This window comes from Lepus europaeus, chromosome X (assembly GCF_033115175.1).
Source record: "Lepus europaeus isolate LE1 chromosome X, mLepTim1.pri, whole genome shotgun sequence".
Taxonomy (NCBI): domain Eukaryota; kingdom Metazoa; phylum Chordata; class Mammalia; order Lagomorpha; family Leporidae; genus Lepus; species Lepus europaeus.
This window is the reverse complement of record NC_084850.1, coordinates 121,595,064-121,615,910: the sequence shown is the minus strand read 5'-3', so window position 1 is coordinate 121,615,910 and position 20,847 is coordinate 121,595,064. Positions and strand designations below refer to the sequence as shown.

General features: G+C 44.2%; 3 long non-coding RNA genes across 4 annotated transcripts in view; all 3 read right to left on the bottom strand.

Annotated features, from left to right (window-relative positions):
• Positions 1–4,906: 4,906 nt before the first annotated feature.
• On the bottom strand, positions 4,907–9,589 carry LOC133753518 (uncharacterized). The gene is made up of 4 exons (XR_009865072.1): positions 9,160–9,589; positions 7,701–7,816; positions 6,662–6,769; positions 4,907–5,379 (listed from the first exon to the last, which is right to left on the bottom strand). It is a non-coding gene; the product is annotated as an uncharacterized LOC133753518 (long non-coding RNA).
• Positions 9,590–9,863: 274 nt separating this feature from the next.
• LOC133753334 (uncharacterized) lies at positions 9,864–17,859 on the bottom strand. 2 transcript variants are annotated; one of them, XR_009865045.1, is made up of 3 exons: positions 17,404–17,859; positions 11,739–11,878; positions 9,864–10,953 (listed from the first exon to the last, which is right to left on the bottom strand). It is a non-coding gene; the product is annotated as an uncharacterized LOC133753334 (long non-coding RNA). The 2 variants fall into 2 exon arrangements; XR_009865044.1 differs by lacking the exon at positions 17,404–17,859 and adding an exon at positions 16,723–16,814.
• An 81-nt stretch (positions 17,860–17,940) lies between these two features.
• LOC133753648 (uncharacterized) overlaps positions 17,941–20,847 on the bottom strand; it is a 160,329-nt gene continuing 157,422 nt past the window's right edge. The window contains exon 5 of the long non-coding RNA XR_009865077.1: positions 17,941–18,092. This is a non-coding gene — a long non-coding RNA (uncharacterized LOC133753648). The remainder of the gene's footprint in view (positions 18,093–20,847) is intronic.

Here is a 20,847-nt window from a genome sequence, read left to right as displayed (position 1 = left end):
GCTGGTTCACTCCCCAGATGGCCGCAACGGCTGGAGCTGAGCTGATCCGAAGCCAGGAGCCTCTTCTGGGTCTCCCACGTGGGTGCAGCGGCCCAAGGACTTGGGCCATTTTCTACTGCTTTCCCAGGCCATAGCAGAGAGCTGGATTGGAAGTGGAGCAGCTGGGACTAGAACCGGCGCCCATATGGGATGCCGGCACTGCAGGCCAGGGCGTTAACCCACTGTGCCACAGCGCCAGCCCCTAAATTAATTAAATAAATTTTAAAAACACAAAAAAGATCAGCCCTTTCCCCAGGCAGAAAGTCTTCTACCCAAGAACAATTTCTCCAGCTTCCTTCCCTGGTATGTTTGTTGTCTATTTGTCTTCAGTATATTTTACTCATATGTGGAATGGTTATAGCAACCCTACCTCATGCGCCTTGGGATTAACAGTGGTTGTGTTTGTATAGGAGGAATGGGATGATAAAATGACTATTTCATTAGTTGACATAAAGCCTTGTCTTAGGAAGGGAACTGTCTTTCAAAGAAAAAGACTCCAATAAGCTAGTTGGGGGAAGGAAGGCAAAGCTCTGAATGAAGGAACTGGACTGTGACACACAGGTGGTGAAGTTCTTCATAAGACAAGGACGTGAATTTAGGGTGAGACCAGAAGAAAAGAAGAACTTGGAGAGAGGAAGAACAAGGGGGGTGGTCTGTGGAGGGTGTTGGAGTTTACAAGAGAAATCCCAAGTGACAATGTAGCCAAAGAATTTAAACACTGGGATGCCTAACGATATTTAAAGAAGATTTTTATTTATTTATTCATTTGAATTTCAGGGTTACAGAAAGGGAAGGAAGGAGAGAGAGAGCGAGTCCTCCACCCACTGGTTTACTCCCCAAATGACTGCAACTGGCAGGGCTGTGCCACACCTTATCCCAGGAGCTAGGAGCTTCATCTGGGCCTCCCATGTTGGTGACAGGGGCCCATTCACTTGGGTGGTCTTCTGTTGCTTTTCCTAGACGTCCCCAGGAATCTGGATCAGAACTGGAGCAGCCAGGACATAAGCTGGTACCCATATGGGATGCCGGCAGGCAGTAGCCTCACCATCTGTGCCACAAAACTGGCCACACAAACAGTTTTTAATGTAATATATGCAATATATTTTATATGTATTAAAGAAATAGATCAACCAGACAGAAGATCAACAAGGAAACAGCAGATTTAATAGATACTATAGCCCAAATGGATCTAACAGATATCTACAGAACTTTTCACCCTACACTTGAAGAATTCACACTCTTCTCAGCAGTACATGGAACCTACTCTAGGATTGACCACATACTGGGCCATATAGCAAGTCTCGGCAAAATCAAAAGAATTGAAATCATGCCATGCATCATCCCAGACCACAGTGGAATGAAGCTGGAAATTAGCAACTCGGGAATCCCTAAAGCATATGCAAACACATGGAGACTGAACAATATGCTCCTGAGTGAACACTGGGTCATAGAAGAAATCAAAAGAGAAATTAAAAACTTTCTGGAAGAAAATGAGGATAACACAACATATAAAAAGGGACGCCGGCGCCACAGCTCAATAGGCTAATCCTCTGCCTGCGGCGCTGGCACCCTGGGTTCTAGTCCCGGTTGCCCCTCTCCCAGTCCAGCTCTCTGCTGTGGCCCGAGAAGGCAGTGGAGGATGCCCCAAGTCCTTGGGCCCTGCACCTGTATGGGAGACCAGGAGGAAGCATCTGGCTCCTGGCTTTGGATTGGCGCAGCGCCACCAGCCATAGTGGCCATTTGGTGGGTGAAGCAACAGAAGGAAGACCTTTCTCTCTGTCTCTCACTGTCTAACTCAGCCTGTCCAAAAAAAAAAAAAAAAACTTACGGGGTACAGCAAAAGCAGTGTTAAGAGGAAAGTTGATAGCAATGGTTTCCTATATCAAGAAAAACTGCAGCAAACCAGACCCAAAACCAGTAGAAGAGGAGAATAATTAAAATCGGAGAAGAAATCAACAGGATTGAATCCAAAAAAATTACAAAAAATCAGCCAAACGAAGAGCTGTTTTTTGAAAAAATAAACAAAATTGACACACCATTGGCCCAACTAAAAAAAAAAAAACCCAAATTAATAAAATCAGATGAAAAAGGGAATGTAACAACAGACACCACAGAAAGAGTAATCAGAAATTACTACAAAGAGTTGTATGCCAGCAAACAGGGAAATCTATCAGAAATGCATAGATTCCTGGACACATACAACCTACGGAAATTGAACCATGAAGACATAGAATACCTAAACAGACCCATAACTGAGACAGAAATTGAATCAGTAACAAAGAAGCTGTGGCTTTCAAATCCTAGTTCAGGAACTGTGCTGTCAAAACTTTTATCCCTATGACTATGGGCACGTAATATATCCTCCCTGACAGGCAAGGGGACAGATCTGAGATAACCACAATGCAATAGTTGCTGTAAACTTCTGTGGCCTTGACTTCCTCAATAGAGGTTTGCCTTCCCACAGGTTCATGGGGTGGGCAAATCTGTTAGCCCAAAAATCCCACATCTTTTGGCTTTAGAGCACAGGTTTCAAAGTTGATTTTCAGATTCAAATTTTAATTCTGTTTCCTACTGGCCCTTAGGACTCTAAAAGATATTTTATTCTGTTTATAATTGTTTTGATTTTGGAAGATGAGACACATTTCAGTAACTTCCCCATTTAGTGAAGCTAAAATGAGAGGAAAAACAAACCCAGGGCTGGTGCTGTGGCGTAGTGAGTAAAGCCACTGCCTACAGTGCTGGTATCCAACATGGGTGCCAGTTCAAGTCCTGGCTGCTCCACTTTCAATCCAGCTCCCTGCTATGGCCTGGGAAATCAGAAGATGGCCCAAGTCCTTGGGCCCCTGCATGGGAGACCTGGAAGAATCTCCTGGCTTCAGATTAGCTCAGCTCCGGCCATTGCAGCCAACTGGGGAGTGAACCAGCGGATGGAAGACCCCTCCTTCCCTCTTTCAAATAAATAAGTCTTTAAAAAAAAAAAAGCTAGCGCAACTCTTGGTTCTCAACCCAGGAAAACTTCCTCAGTAGTAATATTAGATGAGGTTGAGCTGACTATATCATGTTAAAATGACACAAGTAAGGCCTGAGCAGTAATACAAAGAAAAGTCATCCCAATGCAGTCCACATGATACTATCTAGTTTCCTAGAAATGCAAATTCCCAGGTGCCTACTTAGCCAATATGACTTTGAGATCTATATTACGGAGAATTCTATACCTTAAAAGCAACAAAACAGATCCAAAGCTTTTCGTGGTTTTTACTAGATAGATGCTGAACAGCCTTCTCATTGAAAGATTCATCAATTTCCTCACATTAAAACCAGGACTCCCTGACAGTTATCCCTCATGTGTATTACCTATATACCAGCTAGGGATTCACATTCTCAAACCCAACAATATACTCCTACATACACTGGACCTTGAGGATCCATTTTGAACAAAATAAATTGAACCAAAGTGTGAGGAAGGTAATCTCAGAATCTCTAGTTTTCAAGGTTTTCTCCAAAATAGCATCCCCAAGTGATGCTTGAGAAACCACAAAAATCGATCATTGCCATCCCATTCTGAATGACTGGAAAAGGGGTCACCCAGGTGACCTACACTGCAAGTGTTCTGATGCTCTCCCAAAGATTCTCATGAGCAGTAAGTTTGAGAAACACTGCTCTAGGCCCACTTTGCCCACACTACCAAACACAGTGGAAATTGATCTGCTCTTTCGAGAAATCTCAGAAGAAGTATGCTCAGGTCTCACATGGGTTAATGTCACTCATTTCTAAGTACTTTCACCAAGTGGAGAACACTGATAGGGCCAGGGCATTATCACCCCTGGGCTGTAAAGAGGGGGTAGTGTTAGCTAAAATATTTGGAAAGAATAGGAATAGGAAATTTTGGAACTTAACAGTGTTCAGAGTAAATCACAGCCAGGAAAATAATCAACTTTATAGTATAGTGGGTTTTTTTTTTATAATTCATATATCCTATTTGTTTCCTGTCTGTAACTTCAGGGATTTTCTTGGTTATGTTACTCTGCACGCATCGTTTGGAAAGAAAAATAATAAATTTGTGTCCTTAGAACTTGTCTATTTTTTCCTGAATTATAGAAAAAGCATGAGATTTCACATTTTAAAACTCTTACATGTACCAATCTAAATGAATCTTTAATCAATAACTGCATTTCATATGCACAAAGGTATATTTCTTGCCTATGCATAAGGGCAAGATAATTTCTTAAGTTTGCAAGAAAAAAATTATTACATATTTCAAAGGTGTCAAGTTAGTCAAATTGATGCAGTAATATTAAGAAATAATGGATAGTAATATTAGCAAAACATCAAAGGTTATTTTGATGTAAACAGTTATTACTACACATATCTGAAAGGAACAGACAGTCTGGAACTTATTAAAAGAAACATAGATTAAGAGGTGGTCAAATATTTTTACATGAAAACTTTAAATATCTGTCCTTGGGGCAAGCACTGTGGCACAGCGGGTTAAAGCCCTGGCCTATGGCACTGGCATCCCATATGGGCACTGGTTCTAGTCCCAGCTGCTCCACTTCGCCCTGGGAAAGCAGTAGAAGATGGCCCAAGTCCTTGGGCCCAGGCACCTGTGTGGGAGACCTAGAAAAAGCTCCTGGCTCATGGCTTCAGATCAACTCAGCTCTGGCCATTGCAGCCATTTGGGGGAGTGAACCAGTGGATGGAAGACCTCTCTCTCTAACTCTTTCAAAGAAAATAAATCTTAAAAAAAATCTGTTCATTCATAGTGAAAAATATTAAGGGAAATGAAAGGATCAACAATTATAGCCATAAAAAGAATACTTTGCAACCTGCACTTCACAGGCCAGGGTTTCTCCAAGGATGCCCAGTTCCAAGATTGATGATGGGCCCTGGACCTGCTCCTGACAGGTAAACTTTAACACTTGTAATGTTGAGTCTAATCAGAATGTCTCTGAATAGCAGAAGTTGTGATCACAATATGGCTTCATGCTAACAATGAGGTATGTGTTGAGTGTGGGTTTTCACTGGGATACTAGCCAAACTATGTCAGTTTGCCCTGTAGAATGATTAGAAAGTATGGAGTTAAAAACAGTCATATGAACATCCTGTGTTTACTCTACTGCAACCTGAGGAAGCTTACCTGGTTGGCAACATTTTGGGAATATGATCACACATCTATACTGGGGGAATAAGAACAGTGCGTGTGAATTCAGAAGACGACAGCTGCAGGATTGCTGCAAGACATCTTAGAGTACTCCTTAGTCATCATTTCTCATGCCTGTTTTTTGTTTGTTTTTCGACTGTAGTATCCTGGAAGCATCAGTAGAATGATGATGCTGAGATCTGAAAAGGAATCTGGAGTTGGTCACTATGTCCTGCCCAAATGCTAACGAGTAAGACTATTACAAGTGAACAGTTTGCACATCTAGAACAACAGGAGAGGGGCTGTTGTTGTGGTTTAATAGGTTAAACTGCTGCCTGCAGCACCAGCATCCATTTGGGTGCCAGTTTGTGTCTCAGCAGCTCTACTTCTGATCCAGCTACCTGCTAATGCACTTGGGAAAGCAGAAGAAAATGGCCCATGTCCTTGAGTCCCTGCACCCACATGGGAGACCCAGATTAGGCTCCTGGCTATGGCCTGGCCCAGCCCAGTCTGTTGCAGTGTTTTGGGGAGTGAACCAGTGGAGGGATGATTTTCTCTCTCTGACTCTGCCTGTCAAATAAAATTAATATTTTAAAAATGTTACTGATTGTGTGTGGAGGGATTCCCATATCAACTCCCAAGAATTCCTGGGCACTCTTAAAAATAATCTGCTGCAATACTCTTTAGCCAACGCTACTTCTACATCATCCCTCATGGGTTTGAGAGAAAAACATTGTTTCCTGACAGCTGGAGTATGGGACTAGAAAGAAATACTGCTTTTGGAAAGAGGGAAGGGGCTATTATTATATTCTTTGAATTCTATGTTTAAAATATATTGAATGTTAAAAACTAAAAAAGACAAAAAATAAAAATATAAATATTCCTTTTAGAGTAAATTTCTCCCTACAAGGTGTGCAGACAGTTCAGATAAAAAAACGAAGCAGCAGTGGCTGCATACTGCTGTGGCCTCGGACACATTCCCAAGAACAAGTTCAGCAACACTTGAGGTTTTGGGGCTGGCACAGCTGTTGACCTTCAAACTCCATATATTCCTGCTTTAGAGCACAGACTCGGAAGTCTAGCTCAGCTACACTCCAGCATCAGCTCTTACACTGGCCCTGAGCACTCTGTGAAGTTACCACATTCACACCACCATCTCCTTTCTGAGGAGAAGGGCTATGGCTCAATGGCTTCCTCATGCCATGAAGCTAAACTGAGATGGCAAAGAGAAACAGATAGGGCAAGTCCTATTACCTTCTGAGGTGGCTCTCACGGATAGTTGTCCTAAGCAAAGATCACATCCTCTCTATTTCAAAGGACTGGACTAGAGCAGTAATTCTCAAACTGCTATGCCTGGCAACTCTCAGGGGCCTAATAACCCTGCACAATTCCAAGGTCGATGTCACCTGAGAACCCTCTCCTAAAAAGAACAAAACAACAAACTATTCCTGATTCTAGATAGAAGCAGAGTAGGTTCCTCACCAGTAGACTTGCAGCCTTCCTCAGAGCAGAGTCACGTTTTCCATCAAGATGTCCCTCATGAGCACCGATATTCTCCGCTCCACTTAGACGTACCAGCATGATCTGGAACTTAAAGAGAGGGTGACACCAAAATCAGTTTAACCAGTCCTCCAAGAATCTGAAATTGGCTAAGGACTGTGGACACAATCCTGAAAGTGGTTTTCTAGTGTACCTACAAATGGCACCTGACAGATGAAAGGCAGGCAATCTCAACACTAAGCTGTAGAAAGCAGTGCAAGCTAACATACGTGGAAATGAATTTGGCATGTGTCAAAATGAGAGGAATACACTTGAGAAAACAGGAACACTCAGTGAGCCACAGATACATACTTCATCACTGAACAAGATATACTGTGTTTCATATTAATTTCTTTGCCTGTTGGTGCACTCAATGGTAAACTTCCTATTGTTTACATTGACAAATTGTTTGGAAAGGAAGGATTAACAGGTGTCCAAAAAACATTGATTAAATGTTCCTGAATTAACTAGACAGCAGCATTGGACTTTTCACTTTTGAAAAATCTATGTTCCAATATGAGTTAATTTTAATCAATAGAACATATAGTGCATTCAAACATGAACACTGCTTACAAGTGAGCCCAAGGTTTTCTCACTAGAGTTTATAAGAAGGAAAATATCAAACCAAAGAGATAAAAGATATAACCACTCAAAACCACACAAATTAAGAAATATTGCATGGCACAATCAGCAACGTGTCAAAGGTAAAACCAGGGATACAAAGAGTGAAGAGCACAAAATCTAAGCTTTGAAGGGATCAGAAATGCACAAGTGTCAAGTGCTCCAGGAAAGTATATAAAACGCCTTTGGAAATCAAGAGATCATTAGGATCTCAAGCTCTAGAGTCTGAAATTCTTGGATGAAGATGCAGGAAACAGAACCTGTGGCTTTGAAGCTCCAGATCAAGGCAGGGTTTCTGGAAAACATGGGAAGGAGAGGTATATACCTTCAAAAGTCCATTTATGTCAGGAATCAAGAGTACCTTGGTCTGGTGCTGTGGCGTAGTGGGTAAAGCTGCTGTCTGCAGTGCCAGCATCCCATATGGATGCCAATTCAAGTCCTGGCTTCTCCACTTCCAATCCATCTCTCTGCAGTGGTCTGGAAAAGCAGTAGAAAATGGCCCAATGCAACGTGGTGCATTCTTGAAGGCCCTTTTAACTTAATTCATATGGCTAAAATACAATCAAGTCCCTGAAACAAGAGTGGGCCAGTGGTACCACCCATAGCCACCACACAACGAATGAAAACAAAACACTCACAGAGCATAGCAGCTCTCACTTACAGCTCACCTGAGCTTCAGGAAACTAGAGAAGTAGCAGCAATAACCCAGCAGGTGACAGAATGACATACGAACCTACGTGGAGAAGCAGGAGTAACTTGAAATTACAAGAGAAGGCTCAAAAAGTTCTAGCCAAAGACTAAGAAAACACAGTAGAAAGCATTCAGGCTCAAGGTCCAGAAAGCAACGTGAGACCTGGAGGGAGAGCACAGACAAGCGAAATCAGGCATTCACGGATGCGGCACCATGTGGCCAAACCGTCTCTACACTCTGGAATGTTGCAGCTCTGATTTCACGTATGCTTCATCTGAGCACCAGGAGACAATGAAAAGAGAAGCATTAGTGCAACTGGAAGAAGACCCACAACACACAGCTTGTGGAATAAGGAGAAACTTAGAGGTTCAATGGGAGACATGCCAAGTGAAAGCCGGAGAATCAGACATGGGGCAAGTCCCTTCAGAGCTCCACCAAAACCACCTTCAGGATCACGAGTGGTGGCAAAGGGTAAAGCCAGAGACCGTCATTCACGGCGACCACTCGGTCGCCAGCTTTTCCAAGGCTCCTCCCCAGGGCCTCCCTGGGAGGAGGCCTTGAGCACCAACTGACCCGGCCGTCACCCTCACATCCTGCATCACTGGAGACCAGTGCTGCTCAGAAACCAATGGGCTTAAACGTGGTAGCAAAGGGCACAGTCCCACCTCAACCCCGGTGCAACAAGGCGGCCCACAAGGCCTTCCTCACCCATGGGACTGTGACCAACACGGCTTCCCGTGGTCACCCCCAAGCAAGCTGGTGATGGCATTTCCCCGGGGCACTGACCAGCCTAGGCCAGTGGGCCAGGCAAAGGGACCGCTGGGTCCGGGGCCACGACAGACCACTGCCACACGGGCACTGGCACCACACGCCTGTCCTCCAGAGGCTTTGCCCAGCTTACCTGCTGGCCAACGCTGAGCCCAAGTGGTCCGGCGTCCATGGGACTGTGACCAACACGGCTTCCCGTGGTCACCCCCAAGCAAGCTGGTGATGGCATTTCCCTGGGGCACTGACCAGCCTAGGCCAGTGGGCCAGGCGAAGGGACCGCTGGGTCCGGGGCCACGACAGACCACTGCCACACGGGCACTGGCACCACACGCCTGTCCTCCAGAGGCTTTGCCCAGCTTACCTGCTGGCCAACGCTGAGCCCAAGTGGTCCGGCGTCCAGGCAGGCAGCTCAGTCACTGGGGGGTGGGACACCCTCGGGGCAAAGGCAGAGTTGCAGGCACCATCGGGAGTTCTCCGGCAGGGTGCTCCTGGAACCGTGTCTTCCACAGGTTTGCTTTTCCATCTTGCCACTGTAACAGCAGGCAGGCGGATGACAGCACCACGGCCTGTCCCAGGATGCTTCTCTGGCACAGACAGGCGTTGTCAGGCAAGTTGGGGGTGGAGGGGTGTCCGTCCATCCGTCCTCCTGCAGCCCAACGGGAAGGACCGTGGCCCGAGGCTCCGGCCAGCACGACGCTACTAGCAGATGAGGAACCAACTGCCTGCTGAGGGGGTGGTGCAGTGCTCTCGCGGGGCACACAGGGCATCCTCAAGGGACCATGCCAAGGAGCCTCGGGGGGCCGGGCAAAGGCCGCGGGCTTGTTGAATCGCACAGGCACTGGGGAGGAAGCCAGCCGTGCTGCTGTGGCACCCGACGGAGGCGGCGAGTCTGCAAGTGTACCCTCGGAGCTGCCAAGGGCCGGCGGCGCCCACTGGAGAAGACCTTGATGCCAAGATGTGCTATGGTGGGGGTCCTCAGGCTGCGAGTGGAGCCCCACCCCAAACCCATTCCCCACCACCACATCCTGGGATTGACCGCCTGCTCCCAGCAGTCCAGCCCTTGTGGGTGCCCACGGGCTGCGTACATGTCCCAAGGCAATGTTTGCAGCTGGGGCCTGCTGGGGGCCATCAGAGGGTGTTAGAAGTTGAGGGGCAGGCCCCGCCATCGGGTCCTGGCAGGCACCTGCACAAGTCAGTCCGATGGGCTCCCCCCTCCAGCCGCGCTGCTTGCTCTGCCTTCGCTGCCTTGCCTCCCATTCGCTGGGCACACAGGAACTCCCTTGCCTTAGCCTTGCTGCCACTCAGCCCAGATAAATGTCCTTTCTTCACAAGCCACCCTTGTGGCCTTTTCTGCTCCAGGTGCGTAGCGCTGACATCCAAGGCAGGCCCACTGGTGCGGGCAGGCAGGGATCTCATCGGAGCTCAGCTTTTCTGGGAGTGCGCCTCGCATGCACCATGGTCCTCAAGGCCTTTCCAACGCAGTCCACGCGACAAACGTGCCATCCTGGCCCCCAAGACCAGAGCACGTCCACGGTAGCTCCTTTGGCCGCCACGCCACGTGGCTACACCCTCTCCCCTCTTAGGACGCGGCTGCTCTGCTCCCACTTAGGGCTCATCTGAGCGCCGGGGGATCCGGGGAGGAGGAGAGGCCTCAGCTCATTTGGCCCCGAGACCCCAGGAGGACCTCCCTGTGGCGTTGGGAGGACCTTGGGGTTTTTCATGGGACCCGCCATAGGATCCAGACCCAAAGCACATGGCTGTCCAGCTCTGGGCAGCCTTGTAGGAACACATGAACACATGTGAGGGCACAGTCATTAAATCCAGGCACCCAGGGAGGGCGCCTGGGTCCTTCTGCTGTAGAGGGCAGGGAGTTTCTTGGGAGACGATCACAGAGCAGTAGTGGCTGTGTACTGCCTACTGTGGCCTTGCAACCCTCCGCGAGAACAGGTTCACCTGTACACCAGCTCCGGCAGCTGGCACCACTGCACCCGCTCCAGTGAACCAACGCTTGCAGAAGGCAAAGTAGCTGTGGGCCAATCCAGCCGGTTCCTCTCTATCATTGGGACCCCGTGTACCGCCTGAACCCACGGGCCTTGGGTCCTCACTTCATCCACACAGTCGACAGTCGTGTCAGGAACATGCGCAGGGAGCCAAGCTGAAAGGAGACAGCAAACACAGGGGCTCAGTGCCAGCCCAGAACCCCGCTAAGCTGGTACTCCGTGATGGTCTGACTTTGCAGAGACAGGGGCTGGGCCTTGTGCCACTAGACCCTCCTGCAGTGTGCAGGTGGCCCCCCAGCAGCTGGGGAAGGCCAACTGCCCAAGGGACCCTCGGGATGGGGTTGGGGGGGGGGTGTGTGCGCAATGCCATCCAGGGCCTCTGAAAGCCAGCCACCAGGGCCCAAGCCCACCCCGCTGGACCTTAGACGAACAGCCTCGGCATAGTAACAGGTCAGTGCCTCGGACTGCAGCTGTCCTGGCCCGCCCCAAGGGCCCCACGCTTCGTCAGGAACTCTCCCACGGGGCCTCCTCTCTAGTTTTGGTGTCTTTTGAGCTCTAGGTCTTGGCAGCTTTTCAGAAACACGTTTCAAAGCAGTCATTTGAAATCCAGGCATCCAGCAAGTTGCCTGGGCCTGTCTTCCCTGGTTGCCAGCGGTTTGATCTTAGGGAACTATAGAGCACTATTAGTGATGAGATAGTATCCTTCCCCTTTGCATTTCTGGGCATATCCTCTGTGATTCCCAGGACTGTTAATTCGGTTCCTCATCCCTTGCACATCACAGCTAGTGACAACACAGTTTCCTCAGTATTTCCATTTTTCTCTATTTCCTTGAGGCTCTGTAAACCACTGTCTTTTGGATTTGCAGAGCAATTAGTCTTAGGCTACATTTATTTAAACACTTGCTGTCAGCAAGACTGTACTAATGAATCTGGAGATTACCTGGCTTCAGAAGCTGTGAACCTGTGGACAGGTTGCTGAGTGACTTCTGTGTAAAATCAGAGCTGCAGTCATCCTCCTGGTGTCTCCACGATTGTACCCTTTTCACTGGTTCTTCCAAGGTTTCCTTCTTTGTTTATGTTCTGTTACACATGGTAGGCAACAACACAACTGCTTGTTTTAGTTATTTTGTTTAATGGCACAGCCATTACTAAATCTGGTCTCTGTGGGGGACTGTTACTAAGAAGCCTAACTGGAAGAATGTTGCATATTCCCCTAGTTGGCTTGACCTTCATGACAGGGGAGGTAACACTACCTTTGAAGGATTTTGTGCATTGACCCCCAGGGGCACTCTTGGCATCCTTAAGCAAATATGTCATTGTATCCCGGAGGCTAGGGTACTGATAGCAACATTGCTTCCAAGTGTCAGAGGAAAATATCTGGGAGGAAGCCAGCCGTAGTCCTCCCAGAAGAAATAAGGCATCAAGTTCCAAATAGGCATTTTTCCCTCCTCCCAGAGCGAGTGCACACTCCCCAGCGAAGGGGCTGTGTCTGGAATATGTTATGGTTAGGGTGTCAGGTTGAGGACTGCCAATATCTTCCATCTACATGCCTGCTCCCCAGTGTCTTCTTTTCTTGGCCCTTAGGTTTTTGGCACTTATTTCAACGGTGTTGTCTACAGCTACAGCCTCTAGGAGAGCACTGGATACGATTTAGGCTTCATGAGCTATGATCAAATCCTGGTAAGTATACAAATAAGTCAGATAGATGGACTCCCCCTTGACCTGTGGAAATTAGACTGCCTTGTAACTCTTCCAGGAAGGGTGAGTGCCATCAGCAGAGCCTGAACCAGTGGGGCCTACATGGTTTCTGCTGGTTAACCCTTCAGTGCAAATCCCAGATAAACGCCTTTCCTTCACAAGCAGCTTCTCCCAGATTTTCTGCTCTAGGTACAGAGAGCTGACACACGCAGTATGCCTAAGGGTGCCAGGATCTATGGCTCTCAGGGATGCTGGGATTGTGTGAACTACAGTTTTGAAGGCCTTTCCAACTCAGGCCACACACAGAAATAGCCATCACATCCCTGTGCCTGGTGCATGCCAACATACCCACGGCACATTTCGCAGTCTTTCCAACTTGGATCACTGCAGCTCTCACTTACCACTTATCTGAGCCCTGGGTGATACAAGCAGCAGCAGAAGTTGTTTCAGCCCAGTGCCCCCAGGACCTGTGGCAATTGGGAGGTCCTTTGCATTTCAAGTTTTGGCCTCTGAAGTCAGGCCAATGGCTTATGAGAAAGAACTGGTGCCTTTCAAGCTCCAGGTCAACTCAGGGATTCAGGAATAGCTAGCAGTTTGCTTCTTGAAAGATCTCTGAATCGTGCGCAGTTACTGGGGCAAGTGGGTCAGGACCCTGTCATGAGACAGGTGGAAGGAAAAAATCCAGTCACAATATTCTCCCTAGCGACAAATGAGATGTGGCGATCAGGGGATAATGAAGCACACCAGATGGGTGATGTCAGTCAAAAAACAACATGGCACAGAATATCAGTATTCTGGCCAGGCCTCAGAGATGTGGTGTATCAGTATGTGAAAAAGGGGTCTCAAACTTATGTGGAAGGGAAGGTAGACTATGGTGAATACATGGATAAAAATAACACGAGGCGACAAGCAACAACCATCATCGCTGATAATACTATCTTTGAGTGACCAGATGAAACAGAAGGCATAGAATAGATGACACTTCTTTGGCCGTTGTTTGGTACAGTCTCATTTCCAAATCATGTATAGTCTTTACAGTTTCTAAGGACAAGAATTAAAACACTGTTTTATATAAAAAGTGTGACCTGGGGCAAGTACACCCACAAACTCTTTCTCTCAAGGTACCAAAGGCTCATGGGCCATCCTCCCACAGAGGCAGGGACTGATCTGAGACAATCCCAATGCAGTAGTAGCTACATACTTTTGTGGCCTTGGACCCCTCCCCAAGAACAAGTTCACCTGTACATGATCTCAACTGGCCTGAAAACTCCACCTCCACTCAAGTGCACAGATATGCAAGTATAGCTCTGTTCTACTTCCATATCAGTTCTGTCTCCTACTGGCCCTTTGCACTGAGTGAACTCATGAGCCCCCAATTCTCATTTCCTTCTAGCGTATCTGTGATTCACCTCAATAACTTCCCCCAGGGAGCCAAGCTGAAGTAAGATGATAAACAGAGCCTCAAGGCAAGCCTCCTTCCCATCCAAGTTGGCTCCCATTAATAGTTGAGGTTTGTCAGTGTCACCACTCTGTTGTACAAAGGACAGAGATGGACTACAGTAGTACTTTTCAAAGCACTATTCTCCAGTGTAGCAGGCGTATTTCATGAAGTACAATTCCAATAGGTAGCCTGCAATACAATTTTCCAATGAACTTTGATTAATTCTGGGTAAAGTTAGTTATGTTCATTGGAGTCAATCTTTAATTAATTTCACTGGAATCCAATATGCTGCAATTTTCCAAATGAATGGCTAGATTGCCAAAAGCACACTTTGCAAAATTATTAAGTTCCCTGATAACCAATACCAAACTCAAAAATCATACCAAACATGGTTTAAGAACTTTGCTAACATCTAATACTACTATTTGAAAATAAGTATTTTCATAATCTTAAGTATATTCAGAATGCATATTTCACCATAACAATTTTCAGCATTTTCTTTATTGTGTGTAATTTAGCTCTTAAAAAAAATTCCATTTCCTATGTTAAGCTTTTTAAAAATAATTTTTTGAGAGGCAGGGAGAGAGACAGACAGAGACATAGAGACTGAGAGTTCTCATCCTCTAATTCATTCCCCAAATGTCCACAATGGCCAAGACAGGGTCAGAGCCAGAATCAGAAATTGGAACCAGGTATCCTAAATGGGTGGCAAGAAGCCAGTTACTTGAGTGATTACCACTGCCTCCCAAGGTTGTATTAGCAGGAAAGTAGAGTCAGGACCTGGAACTGGGAATAGATCCCAGATACTCCAATGTGGGAAAGGAAAGTGTCATCTACTAGCCTAAATATATACACTGTTTCTTAAAATTATTTTAATATTCAATTGATTTTTGAATCTCTTATAAAATCTCATATTCGTCATTAATATAATCCAGCTTCTAGGAATTATGATTCAATAAAAGCCATCCGCACTCCTTACCAGGTGTATTCATTGCTCTTCTGAAAACTTAGATATTTCTGCAAACTACAGAATTGTTTCCATTAATTTAAAAAGTGAAATTACATCTCATCAATGAAAAATATTTTAACTCATAACAGATGCTCTGTTTTTAATTATTTGATTTTATTAATTTACTGAAAATTTCCATTTAAAGTGTGTACATATTTAAAGTGACTTTCATTTAAATGCTTGCTTCTCTTTGAATTTTTTGAAAAATTTTATTTAATTTAAATGGGAAGAAAACATATGCCATGATTCCTATAATCCTGATACTAAGGACTCAGAATGTATCATTGGGAATCTCCAGATTCATCTTGTATTTGCATTGGGGTTATTCTCAGATAGTGTCCCTTCAAGTGGGAGCCCTATGTTCTCACTTTATGGTTCAAAGAGTATGTTCCCCAAACCCGTAGCATCAAACAGCCGGCACTGTGGCACAGTGGGTTAAAGCCCGGGCCTGAAATGCCGGCATCCCATATGGGTTCCAGTTCTAGTCCTGGCTGCTCCTCTTCCTATCCAGCTCTCTGCTGTGGCCTGGGAAAGCAGTAGAAGATGGTCCAGATCTTTGGGCCCCTGCACCCACATGGGAGACCTGGAAGAGGCTTCTGGCTCCCGAATTTGGATCAGCTCAGCCCCAGCCATTGTGGCCATCTCAGGGGTAAACCAGCGAATGGAAGACCTCTCTCTCTCTGGCTCTACCTCTTTCTGTAACTCTTTCAAATGAATAAAATCTTAAAAAAAAAGAAACTTAGATCAAAAGCAGATTTCAGCAAATTTTAAACAGCCTTGGAGCTGGTTATGTTGCATGTTTAAGTTTAAGAATCAATCAAATTCTATATGAGAAAACTTAACTGTACAGTTTTCTCCCTTAACACTGGATGTTTCTGAACTTCCAAAAACATGGCTTGGTCTCATCATTTCATATTTTAATATGCACACAGAAATCATCGCTTTCGTTCTCTCTCATTTGTGACCTGATTGTACTCAGACAAAAATTTAACAATGAGTTGTATCTCTAGTGTTAACTTAGATTCCAAATTTCAATCAGGAGTATTTGGAGTGCAGATTTTTTTTTTCCTGTGAACCTCTTTTCTGTTAGTGGTTCAAGGACTACTCACTGTGTCTGCAATGAGTTTACTGCTGGGATGATCTTGATGGGGGTGGGGGGCAAGCTTTCTAAGCCTGCTGCACTTGGCTTGAAATAAGGAAAACAATCATCTTCTCTCACGAGTTTAGAGAAATGTTAATTAAGGACAACTCTCCAAAAATAGTCCCTCCTACTTCTTACACCTCAATTCTTTTATATGAATTATTTCAGCAACTGGTTAATTTCTATAGAAGCAGTTATAGACCAGTTCCATTGCAAATGGTCCAGCACCTCACTTTAGAATATTAAGGTACTTGACATCTCTCCTTTGAGACCTTCAGAGTCTTTGGTCAAAGTCTGTTGAAGTATGACTTTCAACATCCAGTTTCAGGCAGGTTTTGATAAAGATGTCTGGCCGACAGAACCTCACAACACAAGGTCTTCCATTATAGGCACAACAATTATATTTAATTGACATTCTCACCAAAAGATGGGGGAGACACCTGATGCTAATGCCAAAGATTAGTGCATATTTACTGTTTTGGCTTCAGATTTACATGCTATAAGAGATTTTCTCCCCTGCTCCTAGTAAAACAAGGCGATGAAGCCTCCATCTAGTGTGAAACCACCTCCATTTTGTATCAGACCATAATTGTTGACTTTTTTTTGTAGATTCTAATTTGAGACCTTCTACCTACCCTGTGGCCTCAGAGAAGCTTTTGATTCTTCAGTTCATTCTTGTTAGATATTTCAGTATCTCTCCCATGTAATGAAGGATAGAGGCAAGTCAGAGCTCGAGTTCTCAAAATGCGATCCCTATAAAGCAGTAGGCAAACAAACCACAAACTTCTAAGAAAAGCACACCCAGGTCTACCTGGAACCCTAAGTCACTTTACATTTCTATCATTTAAAAAACGACTTAACTTTGATGCTCTTTACCCTTTACCCTTCTCCTCACTGGTATATTTACTTTTACCCCTCACTGAGTAGTGGTTCTCAAAGTTATGTATGTGATGATATGTAATATATGGCAATGGGCTGTTTTTCATCCATTAGGAAAATAGTTAAGAAAAAACTGAATAGCATACACAAATGCATGTTCTACACTAAAAGATGAAGAGTACAAAAATAAAATACTTAGAATAAAAAATAAATACAAAGCAAAAGAAGCTTTATACCAGAATCAGCAGTATCTACAAACTTAAGAGAAATTCTCATGCCTCTACTTACATCCAATGAAAAAGTAAAAAATAAAAATGGCATGATTGGACCTCAATTTTAAGAAGCACTACATTCATTCCTATGCATCTCAAAGTTTGAGAATCACAATTATCTGATTCAAAGATTTTCAGCATCTATAAGTAGTAACTTTGTCTTACCATTTTTGGGTTTCCTGTGATCTTTTGCTGTGAGGTTTCCTTCCTTTACCTTCTTTCATATTGATGACCGTGTTTCTGCGTGTATCAAATCTTTAAGCATCTTTTGCAGGGCTGGACGAGTGGCGACGAATTCTTTCAGTTTCTGTTTGCTGTGAAAGGTCTTTCCCCTTCATTCACAAATGAGAGCTTTGCAGCATATAATATTCTGGGCTGGCAGTTTTTCTCTTAGTACCTGGGCTATATCTCGCCATTCCCTCCTTGCTTGTAAGGTTTCTGATGAGAAGTCAGCTGTGAGTCTAATTGGGGATCCTCTGAGGGTGGTCTGACGTTTCTCTCTTGCACATTTTAAGATTTTTTATGTTTCACTGTGGTGAGTTTGATTACGACGGGTTGTGGTGAGGATCTCTTTTGGTCATGTTTATTAGGGGTTCTGTAAGCTTCCTATACTAAGATGTCTCTGTCCTTCTCCAAACCTAGGAAATTTTCTGCTAGTATCTCACTAAAAAGGCCTTCTAATCCTTTCTCGCTCTCCATGCCTTCAGGAACTCCTAGGACCCGAATGTTCGGTTTTCTAATAGTATCCTGTAGATTCCCGACAATATTTTTTAGATTTCTAATTTCCTCCTCTTTTCTTTGGTTTGCCTGTTTCCTTTCCTCTTCTCTGTCTTCTAAGTCCGATATTCTCTCTTCTGCTTTGCCCATTCAACAGAAGATATAACGATTATCAATGTATATGCACCTAATTACAGGGCACTGGTTTATTTAAAAGACTTGTTAAGGGAATTCAAGAGAGCCTTAGACCCTAATACAATAGTACTGGGGGACTTCAATACTCCACTCTCAGAGATAGATCAACAGGACAGAAGATCAACAAGGAGACAGTAGATTTAAATGACACTATAGCTCAAATGGACCTAACAGATATCTATAGAACTTTTCATCCTACAAAGAAAGCATTTGCATTCTTCTCAGCAGTACATGGAACCTTCTCTAGGATTGACCACATACTAGGCCATAAAGCAAGTCTCAGCAAATTCAAGAGAATTAGAATCATACCATGCAGCTTCTCAGACCATAAAGAAATTAAGTTGGAAATTAGCAACTCGGGAATCCCTAGAGCACGTGCAAACACATGGAGACTGAATAACATGCTCCTGAATGAATACTGGTCATAGAAGAAATTGAGAGAAATCAAAAAATTTTCTGGAAGTAAATGAGGATAACAGCACATCATACCAAAACCTATGGGATACAGCAAAAGCAGTGTTAAGAGGAAAGTTTATAGCAAATGGTGCCTACCTCAAGAAATTGGAAAGGCACCAAATAGATGAGCTTTCAGTTCATCTCAAGGATCTAGAAAATCAGCAGCAAACCAGACCCAAAGCTAGTAGGAGAAGAGAAATATTTAAAATCAGAGAAGAAATCAACAGGATTGAATAAAAAAAAAAATTACAAAAAATCAGCCAAACGAGAAGCTGGTTTTTTGAAAAATAAACAAAATTGACACCCCATTGGCCCAACTAACTAAAAAAAGACTCAATACAATCAGAGATGAAAAAGGAAATGTAACAACAGACACCACAGAAATAAAAAGAGTAATCAGAAATTACTACAAGGACTTGTATGCCAGCAAACAGGGAAATCTATCAGAAATGGATAGATTCCTGGACACATGCAATCTACCTAAATTGAACCAGGAAGATATAGAAAACCTAAACAGACCCATAACTGACACAGAAATTAAAACAGTAATAAAGGCTCTCCCAAAAAAGAAAAGCCCAGGACCAGATGGATTCACTGCTGAATTCTACCAGACATTTAAAGAAGAATTAACTCCAATTGTCCTCAAACTATTCAGGGCAATCGAAAAAGAGGGAATCCTCCCAAACTCTATGAAGCCAGCATCACCTTAATTCCTAAGCCAGAAAAAGTTGCAGCATTGAAAGAGAATTACAGACCAATATCCCTGATGAACATAGATGCAAAAATACTCAATAAAATTCTGGCCAATAGAATGCAACATCACATTAGAAAGATCATCCACCCTGACCAAGTGGGATTTATCCCTGGTATGCAGGGATGGTTCAATGTTCGCAAAACAATCAACGTGATACACCACATTAACAGACTGCAGAAGAAAAACCATATGATTCTCTCAATAGACGCAGAGAAAGCATTTGATAAAATACAACACCCTTTCATGATGAAAACTCTAAGGAAAATGGGTATGGAAGGAACATTTCTCAATACAATCAAAGCAATATATGAAAAACCCACGGCCAACATCCTATTGAATGGGGAAAAGTTGGAAGCATTTCCACTGAGATCTGGTACCAGACAGGGATGCCCACTCTCACCACTGCTATTCAATATAGTTCTGGAAGTTTTGGCCAGAGGTATTAGGCAAGAAAAAGAAATTAAAGGGATACAAATCGGGAAGGAAGAACTCAAACTATCCCTCTTTGCAGATGATATGATTCTTTATTTAGGGGACCCAAAGAACTCTACTAAGAGACTGCTGGAACTCATCGAAGAGTTTGGCAAAGTAGCAGGATATAAAATCAATGCACAAAAATAAACAGCCTTTGTATACACAGGCAATGCCGCGGCTGAGGAAGAACTTCTAAGTTCAATCCCATTCTCAATAGCTACAAAAAAAAATCAAATACCTTGGAATAAACTTAACCAAGGACATTAAAGATCTCTACGATGAAAATTACAAAACCTTAAAGAAAGAAAGAGGATACCAAAAAATGCAAAAATCTTCCATGCTCATGGATTGGAAGAATCAACATCATCAAAATGTCCATTCTCCCAAAAGCAATTTACAGATTCAATGCAATACCAATCAAAATACCAAAGACATTCTTCTCAGATCTGGAAAAAATGATGCTGAAATTCATATGGAGACACAGGAGACCTCGAATAGCTAAAGCAATCTTGTGCAACAAAAACAAAGCCGGAGGCATCACAATACCAGATTTCAGGACATACTACAGGTGCAGCTGTAATCAAAAAGCATGGTACTGGTACAGAAACAGATGGATAGACCAATGGAACAGAATAGAAATACCAGAAATCAACCCAAACATCTACAGCCAACTCATATTTGATCAAGGATCCAAAACCGATCCCTGGAGTAAGGACAGTCTATTCAATAAATGGTGCTGGGAAAACTGGATTTCCACGTGCAGAATCATGAAGCAAGATCCTTACCTTTCACCTTACACAAAAATTCACTCAACATGGATTAAAGACTTAAATCTATGACCTGACACCATCAAATTATTAGAGAGCATTGGAGAAACCCTGCAAGATATTGGGACCAGCAAAGACTTCCTAGAAAAGACCCGGCAGGCTCAGGCAGTCAAAGCCAAAATTAACTATTGGGATTGCATCAAACTGAGAAGTTTCTGTACTGCAAAAGAAACAGTCAGGAATGTG